Below are 13,456 nucleotides of genomic sequence, written 5' to 3'. Positions count from 1 at the left end.
ATCATTAGTGTAAAGGAATGCAAGAGATTTCTGTGCATTAATTTTGTATCCTGCTACTTCACCAAATTCATTGATTAGCTCTAGTAGTTTTCTGATAGCCTCTTTAGGATTCTCTATATATAGTATTATGTCTTCTGCAGACAGTGATAGTTTTCCTTCTTTTCTGATTTGGATTCCTTTTATTTCTTTTTCTTCTCTGAGTGCTGTGGCTAAAACTTCCAAAACTATGTTGAATAATAGTGGTGAGAGTGGGAAACCTTGTCTTGTTCCTGATCTTAGTGGAAATGGTTTCAGTTTTTCACCATTGAGGACAATGTTGGCTGTGGGTTTGTCATATATGGCCTTTATTATGCTGAGGTAAGTTCCCTCTATGCCTACTTTCTGGAGTTTTTTTTTTTATCATAAATGGGTGTTGAATTTTGTCTAAAGCTTTTTCTGCATTTATTGAGATGATCATATGGTTTTTCTTCTTCAGTTTGTTAATATGGTGTATCACATTGATTGATTTGCATATACTGAAGAATCCTGGAATTCCTGGGATAAACCCCACTTGATCATGGTGTATGATCCTTTTAATATTCTGTTGGATTCTGTTTGCTAGTATTTTGTTGAGGATTTTTGCATCTATGTTCATCAGTGATATTGGCCTGTAGTTTTCTTTCTTTGTGACATCTTTGCCTGGTTTTGGTATCAGGGTGATGGTGGCCTCCTGGAATGAGTTTGGCAGTGTTCCTCCCTCTGCTATATTTTGGAAGAGTTTGAGAAGGATAGGTATTAGCTCTTCTCTAAATGTTTGGTAGAATTTGCCTGTGAAGCCATCTGGTCCTGGGCTTTTGTTTGTTGGAAGATTTTTAATCACAGTCTCAATTTCAGTGCTTGTGATTGGTCTGTTCATATTTTCCATTTCTTCCTGGTTCAGTCTTGGAAGGTTGTGCTTTTCTAAGAATTTGTGCATTTCTTCCAGGTTGTCCATTTTATTGGCATATAGTTATTTCTGGTAATTTCTCATGATCCTTTGTATTTCTGCAGTGTCAGTTGTTACTTTTCCTTTTTCATTTCTAATTCTATTGATTTGAGTCTTCTCCCATTTTTTCTTGATGAGTCTGGCTAATGGCTTATCAATTTTGTTTATCTTCTCAAAGAACAAGCTTTTAGTTTTATTGACCTTTGCTATCATTTCCTTCATTTCTTTTTCATTTATTTCTGATCTGATCTTTATGATTTCTTTCTTTCTGCTAACTTTGGGGTTTGTTTTGTTCTTCTTTCTTTGATTGCTTTAGGTGTAAGGTTAGGTTATTTGTTTGAGATTTTTCTTGTTTCTTGGGGTAGGATTGTATTGCTATAAACTTCCCTCTTGAACTGCTTTTGCTGCATCCCATAGGTTTTTGGTAGTCGTGTTTTCATTGTCATTTGTTTGTAGGTATTTTTTGATTTCCTCTTTGATTTCTTCAGTGATCTCTTGGTTATTTAGTAGTGTATTGTTTAGCCTCCATGTGTTTGTATTTTTTACAGTTTTTTCCCTGTAATATCTAGTCTTATAACGTTCTTGTTGGAAAAGATACTTGATACGTTTTCAATTTTCTTAAATTTACCAAGGCTTGATTTGTGACCCAAGATATGATCTATCCTGGAGAATGTTCCATGAGCACTTGAGACGAAAGTGTATTCTGTTGTTTTTGGATGAAATGTCCTATAAATATCAAATAAGTCCATCTTGTTTAATGTGTTATTTATAGCTTGTGTTTCCTTATTTATTTTCCTTTTGGATGATCTGTCCACTGGTGAAAGTGGGGTGTTACAGTCCCCTACGATGATTGTGTTACTGTCGATTTCCCCTTTTATGGCTATTAGCATTTGCCTTATGTATTGAGGTGCTCCTATGTTGGGTGCATAAGTATTTACAATTGTTATATCTTCTTGGATTTATCCCTTTATCATTACGTAGTGTCCTTCTTTGTCTCTTGTAATAGTCTTTATTTTAAAGTCTATTTTGTCTGATATGAGAATTGCTACTCCAGCTTTCTTTTGATTTCCATTTGCATGGAATATCTTTTTCCATCCCCTCACTTTCAGTCTGTATGTGTCCTTAGGTCTGAAGTGGGTCTCTTGTAGACAGCATATATATGGGTCTTGTATTTGTATCCATTCAGCCAGTCTATGTCTTTTGGTGGGAGCATTTAATCCATTTACATTTAAGGTAATTATTTATATGTATATTTCTATTACCATTTTCCTAATTGTTTTGGGTTTGTTATTGCAGGTCTTTTCCTTCTCTTGTGCTTCCTGCCTAGAGTAGTTCCTTTAGCATTTGTTTCAAAGCTGGTTTGGTGGTGCTGAATTCTCATAGCTTTTGCTTGTCTGTAAAGTTTTTAATTTGTCCGTCGAATCTGAATGAGATCCTTGCTGGGTAGAGTAATCTTGGTTGTAGGTTTTTCCCTCTCATCACTTTAAATATGTCCTGCCACTCCCTTCTGGCTTTCAGAGTTTCTGCTGAAAGATCAGCTGTTAGCCTTATGGGGATTCCCTTGTATATTATTTGTTACTTTTCCCTTGCTGCTTTTAATATTTTTTCTTTGTATTTAATTTTTGGTACTTTGATTAATGCATGTCTTGGCGTTTTTCTCCTTGGATTTGTCCTGTGTTGGACTCTCTGTGCTTCCTGGACTTGATTGACTGTTTCCTTTCCCATATTAGTGAAGTTTTCAACTATAATCTCTTCAAGTATTTTCTCAGTCCCTTTCTTTTTTCTCTTCTTCTCATGGGACCCCTATAAGTTGAATGTTGGTACGTTTAATGTTGTCCCCGAAGTCTCTGAGACTGTCCTCATTTCTTTTCATTCTTTTTTCTTTATTCTGCTCTGCAGTAATTATTTCCACTATTTTATCTTCCAGGTCACTTATCCTTTCTTCTGCCTCAGTTATTCTGCTATTGATTCCTTCTAGAGGATTTTTAAATTTCATTTATTGTGTTGTTCATCATTATTTGCTCTTCAGTTCTTCTATGTCCTTGTTAAACGTTTCTTGTATTTTCTCTATTCTATTTCCAAGATTTTGGATCATCTTTACTATCATTACTCTGAATTCTTTTTCAGGTAGATGCCTATTTCCTCTTCATTTGTTTGGTCTGTTGGGTTTTTACCTTGCTCCTTCATCTGCTGTGTATTTCTCTGTCTTCTCATTTTGCTTAACCCACTGTTAAGGGGGTCTCCTTTTCACAGGCTGCAGGTTCATAGTTCCTGTTGTTTTAGGTGTCTGACTCTAGTGGTTAAGGTTGTTTCAATGGGTTGTGTAGGCTTCCTGGTGGAGGGGACTGGTGCCTGTGTTCTGATGGATGAGGCTGGATCTTTTCTTTCTGGTGGGCAGCGCCATGTCCGGTGGTGTGTTTTGCGGTGTCTGTGAACTTATTATGATTTCAGGCAGCCTCTCTGCTAATGGGTGGGGTTGTGTTCCTGTCTCGCTAGTTGTTTTGCATGGGGTGTCCAGCATTGGAGCCCACTGGTCATTGAGTAGAGCTGGGTCTTAGTGTTGAGATCGAGATCGCTGGGAGAGCTCTCGCCGATAGATATTACGAGTGGCTGGGAGGTCTCTGGTGGACAAGTGTCCTGAACTCAGCTCTCCCACCTCAGAGGCTCAGCCCTGACACCTGGCCAGAGCACCAAGACCCTGTCAGCCACACAGGTGGGTCATCCTGGAGAAGATGGACTGAAGCCAGGTGAAAGCTAAAGGATGGGAGACCTGTCAGAGGCTTGTTTGATGAAATCAGGCAAAGGATGGTGACATTCTGTACCCAGGGTCTACTCGTGAAGGGGAAAGGGGTGCCACGGGAAGTCAAGTGCACGCTTCCACATCCGAGGCACACGTGGCCCTGTCTATTTATTTTAGATTGTCCTATTTGTAGGTGTATAGATATTCATAAGATTCTCTCATGATCCTTTGTATTTCTGTTTGTTGTTATTTGTTGTTATTTCTCCTCTTTCATATCTGATTTTATTTATCAGAGTCTTCTCTCTTTTTTTCCTCAGTGAGTCTAGCTAAAGGTTGTCAATTTTGTTTATCTTTTCAAATATAAACTAGCTCTTATTTTCATTGGTATTTTCTATTGTCTTTTTAGTCTCTTTCATTTATTTCTGCTCTGATCTTTATTACAACCTATCCTTCCTTCTACTGATTTTGTGTTTTGTTTGTTTTTCTTTTTCTAATTCCTTTAGGTGCAAGGTTAGATTGTTTATTTAAGATTTTTCTTGTTTCTTGAGGTAGTCCTGTGTTGCTATGTACTTCCCTCTTAGTGCTGCTTTTGCTGCATTACATAGTTTTGGTATTTCATATTTTCATTTTCATTTGTCTTCAGGTAATTTTTTATCTCTCCTTTTATTTCTTTTTTGACCCAATAGTTATTCAGTGGCATGTTGTTCAGTCTCCACATATCTGTGATTTTTCTAGCTTTCTTCTTATAGTTGATTTCTATCTCATACCATTGTGATTGGAAAAGGTACTTGATGTGATTTCAATCTTCTTAAATTTATTGAGACTTGTGTCCCAACATATCCTTGAGAAAGTTCCATGTACACTTTAGAATAAAATGCATTCTGATGCATTTGGATGGAATGTTCTGTGCAAATCTATCAAAACCATCTGGTCTCATGTTTCCTTTAAAGCCACTGTTTCTTTGTTGAGTTTCTGTCTGATACATTAATGCAATGGGGTATTAAAGTCCCCTAATATTATTGTATTGTTGTCTATTTTTCCCTTTATGTCCTTTAATAATTGTTTTATATATTTTAGTGCTCCTATGTTAGGTGCATGTATATTAATAACCGTTATGTCTTCCTGATGAATTGTCCCCTTTATCATTATATACTGTCCATCTTTGTCTCTTGTTACCTTTTTTGGATTGAAGTCTATTTTGTCTGTTATGAGTATGGCTACACTTCTTTTCTTTTGGCTGCTATCGGCTTGGAGTGTCATCTTCCGTCCCTTCACTTTGAGCCTATGTTTTCTTTAGAGGTGAGGTGAGTCTTCTGGAGGCAGCATATAGTTAGGTCTTGTGTTTTAATGCATCCTGCCACTCTGTGTCTTTTGACTGGTGAATTCAACACATTCACATTTAGGGTGATTATTGATAAATGAGGACTTAATACAGCCATTTTATATTTTGTTTTCTGGTTGCTCTATATCTCCATTGTTTCTTTATCCTTGTGTTTCTGTCTGCTCTTTTGGTTTGGTGGTTTTCTATGATTTTTTTCAGTTTCATCTTTTTTTTTTGTTTCATGTCTCTGCTCTAGACTTATGTTTTGTGGTTACCTTGGGGTTTGTATAAAATTTCTTATAGATAATATAGTTGTTTTTCTGCTGATAGCATCTTATCTTCATTTGCCTATACAGGTTCTATCAGTTTCCACTTCCTTTTTGTGTTTTTGTTGTCTCAAATTATCTCTTTTTATGTTGTGAGTTTGTTACCAAATTGAAGTAGCTATAGTCATTTTTTCTACTTCCTTTCCTTTAATCTTTATGTTATAATAAAGTTTTACAAAATCTATTCTGATACAGAGTTGCATTTTTTTTTTATTCTGTCTGTCTGTATATCACCTTACTCAAAGTTTTATGTGCATTTGCCTTTTCATTTAAGGTAGAAGATTGCCTTTCAAGATTTCTTATAAAGCAGGTCTAGTGATGATGAACTCTCTCAGCTTTTGTCTTTGGAAAGTCTTTATTTCTCTTTCATATCTGAATGATAACTTTGCCACATAGAGTATTCTTGGGTGACAATTTTTATCTTTGAGTATTTTGAGAATGTCACTGCTCCACTCCTCTGCCAGCCCTGTAGAGTTTTTCTACTGAGAAATCTGCTGGTAGCCTAATGGGGGTTCCTTTGTAGGTTACCATCCTTCTTTCCAGGCTGCCTTTAAAATTCTTTCTTTGTCATTCACCTATGCTAATTTTAATATGTCTTGAAGGTCTTTTTGTATTAAGGTAATTAGGAGTTTTCTTAGCTTCATGCCCTTGTATATCCAGTTCCTTCCCCATGTTTGGGAAGTTCTCAGCTATTATTTATTTAAATATGCTCTCTGTTCTTTTCTCCCTTTCTTCTCTGGGATGCCCATTACCCAGATGTTGCCCTTCCTAAAAGAGTTGGATAGCTCTCATAGAATTTCCTCATTTTTAAAAAATATCTTATTTCTCTTTCCTGTTCTACTTGTATCATTTCTAGATTTCCATCTTCATGCTCACATTAGCTCTCTCTTCTGTATGGTCTGCTCTATTTCCAGTGCTTTCTAATGCATTCTTCATCTCATTTATTGAGTTCTTCAGCTCCAGAGTTTCTGTTTGGTTTTTTTTTAGAGTTTCATTCTCCTTGGTAAAGTATTCCTTCTGTTCATTAATTTTATTCCTAAGCTCATTGAACTGCCTTTCTGAGTTTTCATGTAACCCGTTGAGTTTCTTTATGACAGCTATGTTGAATTCTCTGTCAGTCAGGTTGCAGTATTTTGTGACTTTAAGTTCATTTTCTGGAGAATTCATTTTCTTCTTGTGATACTGTGCTAACTGTGGTTCTTCATGGTGCTTGATGAGTTGTTCCTCTGCCAGCACATTTTAAGTAGGGAACACCTTTCTCCTTGGTTCTAATCATTCAACAAGTTAGAAATTAGAGGTTATTTTCCAGTACGTGGTGTAATAGCACAAGTTTGGGGGTTTTCTTACAGGAGCTGTTTCTGGTTATACTTTAAAGCCTGCACTTTCCACCCTCCACCACTTCAGAGTTGTTGCCTGTGCCCTCATTATCACTTCTTGTGCCTCTGGGGTTGATGGTGCCTTGTTTCTGTCAGTGTCACTGTCCTTGCCGCCTGGACCACTGAGATGGTGGGCTCTTCCCTCCTGTCCAGGATCGCCTGAGTCTCTAGCTCCATCAGCACCGTGGGAAGGGAAGAGTAATATGGGAGCCAGGGTCATGCTGGTGCTTCTGACATATCTATGTTTTAATGTTCGTGGGCTCCACTGCTGTGGGTTGGGGAGCAGGGGGCTGGAGTCATGGGCACCTCAGCAACTGGAGGAGCAGTGTCCCAGGTCCCATTGCTGCTACTGCTCTGTTACCTGTGGCTGCAGGTGCTGCTGCAGCCAGGAGGCCAGGGTCATGTATGCCACCTGCCCTGCTGCTGCTGGGTTCTCTGTGATTGCAGACTCAGCTGTCACGGCTGGAGGGCCAGGACTGTGGGCACAGCCTCTGCTTTCCCTTGTTTCTGCCTTCTCTATGTATTCCAGTTTACCCACCTTTAGCTGTAAAGATGTGTAGAATTTGCTAGTGTCCTGTTGTGTCAGGGAGAGACAACTTTATTGCATTGTGGATGTTTTACTAGTTGTAGATTGAAGGGGAGAAACAAAGGTAGCTTTTCACTTCGCCATATTGCTGACATTATGTCTTGCTATAACCTTGTGGATATCGTGGACGCAAGCCCTGTTGGCTTTCCAAGCTGGGTTTTGTGAGGCTCGTTTCTCAGTTGCATGTCTGAAAAGTTGGGGTGCCGGAGGTGCGGTTCAGATCCTTTGCTGCTCTGTGAGAAGCTGGGGGTTTTGAATTCCCTCCTGGTTGTGGGTTACTGTACTGGGGGTGGGGTTTATGGTAAGAAGCCTACCTGCTTCCATGTGGGTTTTCTCATTCGCCTGGTGTGTTGGAGTCACTCAGCTAGTGTTTGGAGTTTTTTTCAGAGGGAATTTTTCTATAGTAGCTGTAGATTCAGCATGTCCATGGGAGGGGGGCGAGTTTGGGATCCTCCTATGTCACCATCTTCAACAGGACTCCTCCAGTTTCTTTTAACTGGTATATTAGAACATTAACATCCAAAGTGCTTATTGATATAGTTGGGTAATAGCTACCGTATTTGTCACTGTTATCTATTTATTGCCTTTTGTTCTTTGTTCTTATTTTTGTCTTCCATGCTTTCTTCCTTTTGTGGTTGTAATCGAGCCTTTTATATGATGCCATTTTCTGTTCTTTCTTAACATATCAGTTATGTTTCTTGGTTTACATTTTTTAGTGGTTGCCCTAGTGTTTGCAGGATACATTTTACAACTAATCTGAGTCCACTTTCAAGTAACACTATACCACTTGTAGTGTAAGTAATCTTGCAGCAAGAAAATTATCTATATCCTCCCCCCATCTCTTGTATCATGCTGTCATTCATTTTATTTACGTAGGAACATGCATAATTGATTACATTGTTGCTATTATTATTTCGAACAATCTGGTTTCTGTTAGATCAGTTAAGAAGAACAGCAGAAGTTGTTATTTTATGTTCACTTACTCTGTCTCTAATGCTTATTTTTCCTTATGTATATCTGATTTTTCTGACCTATATAATTTTCCTTCTCTTTGATGATCTTCTATCATCATTTCTTCCACAGCAGGTTTACTGGTGACAAATTTCTCAATTTTGATTTGTCTGAGAAAGTCTCTTTTTCATTTTTGAAAGAGTAGTTTTGCAGGATACCAAATTCTAGCTTGATGATTCTTTTCTTATAAACACTAAATATTTCACTCCATGCTCTTCTTGCTTGCATTATTTCTGAATAGTAATCCAATGTAATTTTTATCATTGTGCCTCCGTAGGTATAGGTTTTTTGTCCCCTTTGGCTTCTTTCATGATTTTCCTTCATCTTTGATTTTCTGAAGTTTGAATATGATATACCGGCATGTTAACTTTTGGCATGCATCCTGCTTGTTGTTTTCTGAGCTTCTTGGATCTTTGGTTTGGTGTCTGACCTTAATTTTGTAAAATTCTCAATCATTATTGATTCAAATATCTTTCATATCTTTCTTTTTTTGCCTTCTAATATTACCAGTCTACATAAGTTATACCTTTTGTTGTTGTCCCACAGTCCTTGGAATTTCTGGGATTTTTTTCAGTACTTTTTCTCTTTGTTTTTCAGTTTTGGAAGTTTCTATTGAGAAATCCTTAAACTCAGAGATTCTTACCTCAGCTCTGACAAGTCTACTCCTTATCCCATCTTCATTTCTGTTGTAGTTTTTCTCTCTAGCATTTCTTTTTGATTCTCTCTTAGAATTTCCATCTGTCTGCTTACATTACCCATCCATACTTGTTTGCTCTCTACTTTATTCATTAGAGCCCTTAGAATATTAATCATTGTTGTTTCAAATTCCTGGTCTGATATTTCCAACATCCTAGCCATAGGATGCTCTGATGCTTGCTCTGTCTGCTCAAACTGAGTGTTTTGCTTTTTTATAAACCCTGTGATTTTTTTTTTCTTGATAGCTGGACATGATGACTGGGCAAAAGGAACTGCAGTAGTGTTAAGCCTTTAATAATGTAGTGGTAAGCTGTGTGGAAGGGGAGGGGAGGCATTCTATAGTCCTATCCTTAGGTCTGTCTTTTAGTGAGCCTGTATCTTTGGTCTGTGAATTTCACAAGTGTTTCTCAGTTTTTCCCCCTTCTTAGGTGGAACAGGATGTCTAAGTAGGAGATTGGCATTATGAGAGATTAAAGTGGATGGAATCTGTGAGGCAGTGTTCCAGGGAAGAAGCATTGATATGCAGGAAGAGGTTCAGAAATTTGCTTAGAGGTCCTTATGGGTCTATTGATGAAGATCAAACCACATAAGACCAGGGAAAGAATGACAGAACTGTTAAGCTGAACAATTATCAATGTTTACAGAAGGCTGGGAGTTAATTTGAGTTACAATCAGTCAGAGTGAAGAGGTGTTTTTGAAAACCTGGGACATTCACTAGAGATCCCAGAAGAGTCATGCTTTACTAGTAGCACTAAATTAGCCTTAGAGAAAAGGATATTCTAAATCTGCCCTATCAAAGTTTAAAAACAAGCCTTGATCAAGCTGTTCTGCAAGTAACTTAACTGCCTGCCAGCACCAATATGGCAATCTTTAAAGGAAAACAACACATTCTACAATATGATATTCACAGTATCCATCATAACATTTTAGAAAGTAACAAACATACAAAGAAGGAGAATTATGTGACCCATACCAGGAGAAAAATTTAGTCAATAGAAATAGACCCAGCAGTGTTAAAAATGATATAATTAGTTGACAGGGATTTTAAAAAGCTATTACAAATATTCTCATTGATTTAAAATAAAACATTAACACGGCAAGAAGAGAACTGGGAGATATAAAAAAGCACATGGAATTTATAGAAATAGGAAAACACCATAACTGAAATGAAAAATTCTTTGGATGGTATTAACAGCACAACTGACACAGCAGAAGAAAATGTCAGTGAACTTAAAGATAAGGCAATAGAAACTATTCAAACTGAAGCAAAAAACGTAAAAAAGACTGAAAAAAAAATGAATCAGTGACCCATTAGATGCTGTCAAATGGTTCAGCATATGTGTAATTAGTGTTGCAGAAGAAGAGAAAGAGGGGAGGCTAGAAAAAATTTTCAAAATTTGATAAAGCATGAACTCAAAGTTCCAGGAAGTTCAATAAATCTCAAGCCAGAAAAACACAGATACATACCAAGACACCTTATAATCAAATTACTGAAATCAACAATAAAGGGAGTATTTTTTTTTTCAGGCTAAAAAACAACTTTTATTTATTAAGAATGAATAATGATATAATATATAATAATGAAAATAATCAAGAACTAATAATGTATCAAGAAGAAGGATTATTACTGACTGATACACATAACTGAAAAGCCCAAGCATGGCTAGATTCCAAGACTCAGATGATGCTGTCAGGATTCTGCCTCCCTCCATCCCTCGATTTGGCTCCCTTCCCTCTAGGATTCACTTTCATGCAGACTCTCCACACATGTGGTACTGAAAGTGGCATTCAGCAGCTCTAAGTTTAAATCCTACCAGCAGTAACTCTGAAACAAATAGCTTCTCTTTCTAAAGGGTTCCAATACATTGACTAATTGGCCTGATCCGGTTCATGCACCAACCTCTGGGCATGGAAAGTGTGATGCATCAAAGCTGGGCAGAGTCACGTCCCACAGTAACCACACTGCCGATTTATAAAGGATTCATTTCCCCCAAGAAAATTTCAGATACTGTTGCCAGCTGAATAGTGTAGATTCTGGGAAGAAAAAAATAGCAGGTGTTCATTACTATTATCTTAAGACCATAACCACTTAACCATATTTCTCAGATAAAGAGGTTTACTGAAATAGCTATGTGTGTGATGGTTAAACTATTACATTAAAAAGGGACATTGAGTGATTAAGTCTACACCAATATATTCATGAAGGTAGTCTCAAATGCCCACAAACAATATCGAACACAAGAACGGATGCTCAACTTTGGCTTGTCACAATAATAAAATAAAAATAAAAATATACAAAGGACCAAGAGCAGAGATTTGAGGCCTAAAATCCATATCTATACTATGATTTCTACTCAACCAAGGTTGATTGAAACAGGTAGCTTCCAATTAATAAAAGAGGTGGTTGCTTTAGTTATAAAAAGATAAATTATTGGTGTCAGTCAATCCTATTCATTCCGAAACAAACATGAAAGCAAAATATGATGTTCTTTTGTCCCCATTTTTTCCCCTAACAATTTCAAAGCTACAGAAACACTGAAGACTATTACAATGAACATCCACATACCCTTCACTTAGATTTACCAGTGATTAACATTTTGCCGTACTTGCTTTCCCTAATAAAGGGAATATTTTAAGTGTAGTCGGAGAAGAAAGACACATTGCATCTGGAGCAACAACGATAAGAATGACTCCAGGCTTCTTATCAGAAAATATGTAAGACAAAAAAAATTAAATGACATCATTTAAGTGTGAGAAAAAACCTGTCATTTAGTGTTCTGTATCCAATGAAAATATTTCAAAAATTAAGGATATAAAAGAATTTTTTCAGATATAAACATCTGAGAGAATTTGTTGCTAGAAGATATGCACTAAAGGAAATATTAAACTATATTCAGATGGAAGGAAAATAATGTCATATGGAAATGTGGATCTACACTAAGCAATGAAGAGTGCTGGAAATGAAAAAGACGTGGATAAATATAAAATAGTGTATTTCATTTAAACTTTTTTTTTTTTTTTTTTTTTTAATTTAAGGCTGTGTTGGGTCTTCGTTTCTGTGCGAGAGCCCTCCCCAGTTGCGGCAAGCGGGGGCCACTCTTCATCGCGGTGCGTGGGCCTCTCACTATCGCGGCCTCTCTTGTTGCGGAGCACAGGCTCCAGACGCGCAGGCTCAGTAATTGTGACTCACGGGCCTAGTTGCTCCGCGACATGTGGGATCTTCCCAGACCAGAGCTCGAACCCGTGTCCCCTGCATTGGCAGGCGGATTCGCAACCACTGCGCCACCAGGGAAGCCCTCATTTAAACTTTTAAGAAGACAATTGACTTTTTAAAGTAAACACGATAATAATGTATTCTGACATTTATAGCACATTTAGGCAAAGTTGTTTGTTGTTTCTATTGCTGTGATTTTCATTTGCATTTCTCTTATGATTAATGGTGTTGAGCATCTGTTCATATTCTTGGTGCCATTTGTATATCATCTTTGGAGAAATATCTACTCAAGTCCTTTGCCCATTTTAAAGTTAGGTTATTTGATTTTTTTTGTTGACTTGTAGGATTTCGTTGTATATTCTGGATATTAACCCTTTATCAGATATATGGTTTACAAGTTTTCTGTTCTATAGGTTGCCTTTTCACTCTGTTGATTGTTTCCTTTGATGCACAAACGTTTTTAAGTTTGTTGTATAGTCATTTGTCTATTTTTACTTTTGTTGCTTGTGCTTTTAGTGTCATATCCAAGATATCATTGTGAAGTCCAATGTTACGAAGCTTTCCCCCTATGTTTTCTTCTTGGAGTTTTATAGTCTTAGGTCTTACATTTAGGTGTTTAATCCATTTTGAGTTAATCTTCATATATGATGTGAGATAAGGGTCCAACTTCATTCTTTTGCATTGGGTATCTAGTTTTCTGAGCACCATTTGCTGAAGTGATTCTCCTTTCCCCATTGAGTGGTCTTGGCACCCTTGTCAAAGATCCGTTGACTATATCAGTAATATGTTTACCAATAACAGTAACTGAATAGATAAATGGAGATATGGGAAAACTCTTTTTTATAGTATAAACAATATAAAAGGAATAATGGAGTTAAATAATTATCAATGGATGCTAAAACTAGTGGGTGAAAGTTTTATGAGGACCCAGATACTTTCATAATCTCACAAGTATCTCCTCACAAATTGCTTATTAATTACAAATGGAGGCATGGTAACTTACAGTGGAAGAAAGTTGGAAGACAGCACCTTAACCAAGTGATCCAAAAGTAACAACACAATATTATGACAAAGTGACAACATGGTGTCTCCTGAGAAGGACGACATTACTTCTGTGAGGTATTTCACAGTAGACATACACATACACACACAACAACATGAAGGTGATGTGATAGAGCTAAGGCAATGGATACCCCAAACAGAATAATTTTTTCCTGTACAT

At 37.1% G+C, this 13,456-nt stretch overlaps 1 protein-coding gene across 1 annotated transcript in view; it reads left to right on the top strand.

Moving 5' to 3' along the window:
• ADAM32 (ADAM metallopeptidase domain 32) overlaps positions 1 to 13,456 on the top strand; it is a 193,975-nt gene that overhangs the window by 151,270 nt on the left and 29,249 nt on the right. The gene's annotated exons all lie outside the window — the stretch shown is intronic.

Source organism: Balaenoptera ricei, chromosome 21, assembly GCF_028023285.1.
Source record: "Balaenoptera ricei isolate mBalRic1 chromosome 21, mBalRic1.hap2, whole genome shotgun sequence".
Lineage (NCBI taxonomy): Eukaryota > Metazoa > Chordata > Mammalia > Artiodactyla > Balaenopteridae > Balaenoptera > Balaenoptera ricei.
This window is presented reverse-complemented; position numbering and strand designations above follow the sequence as displayed.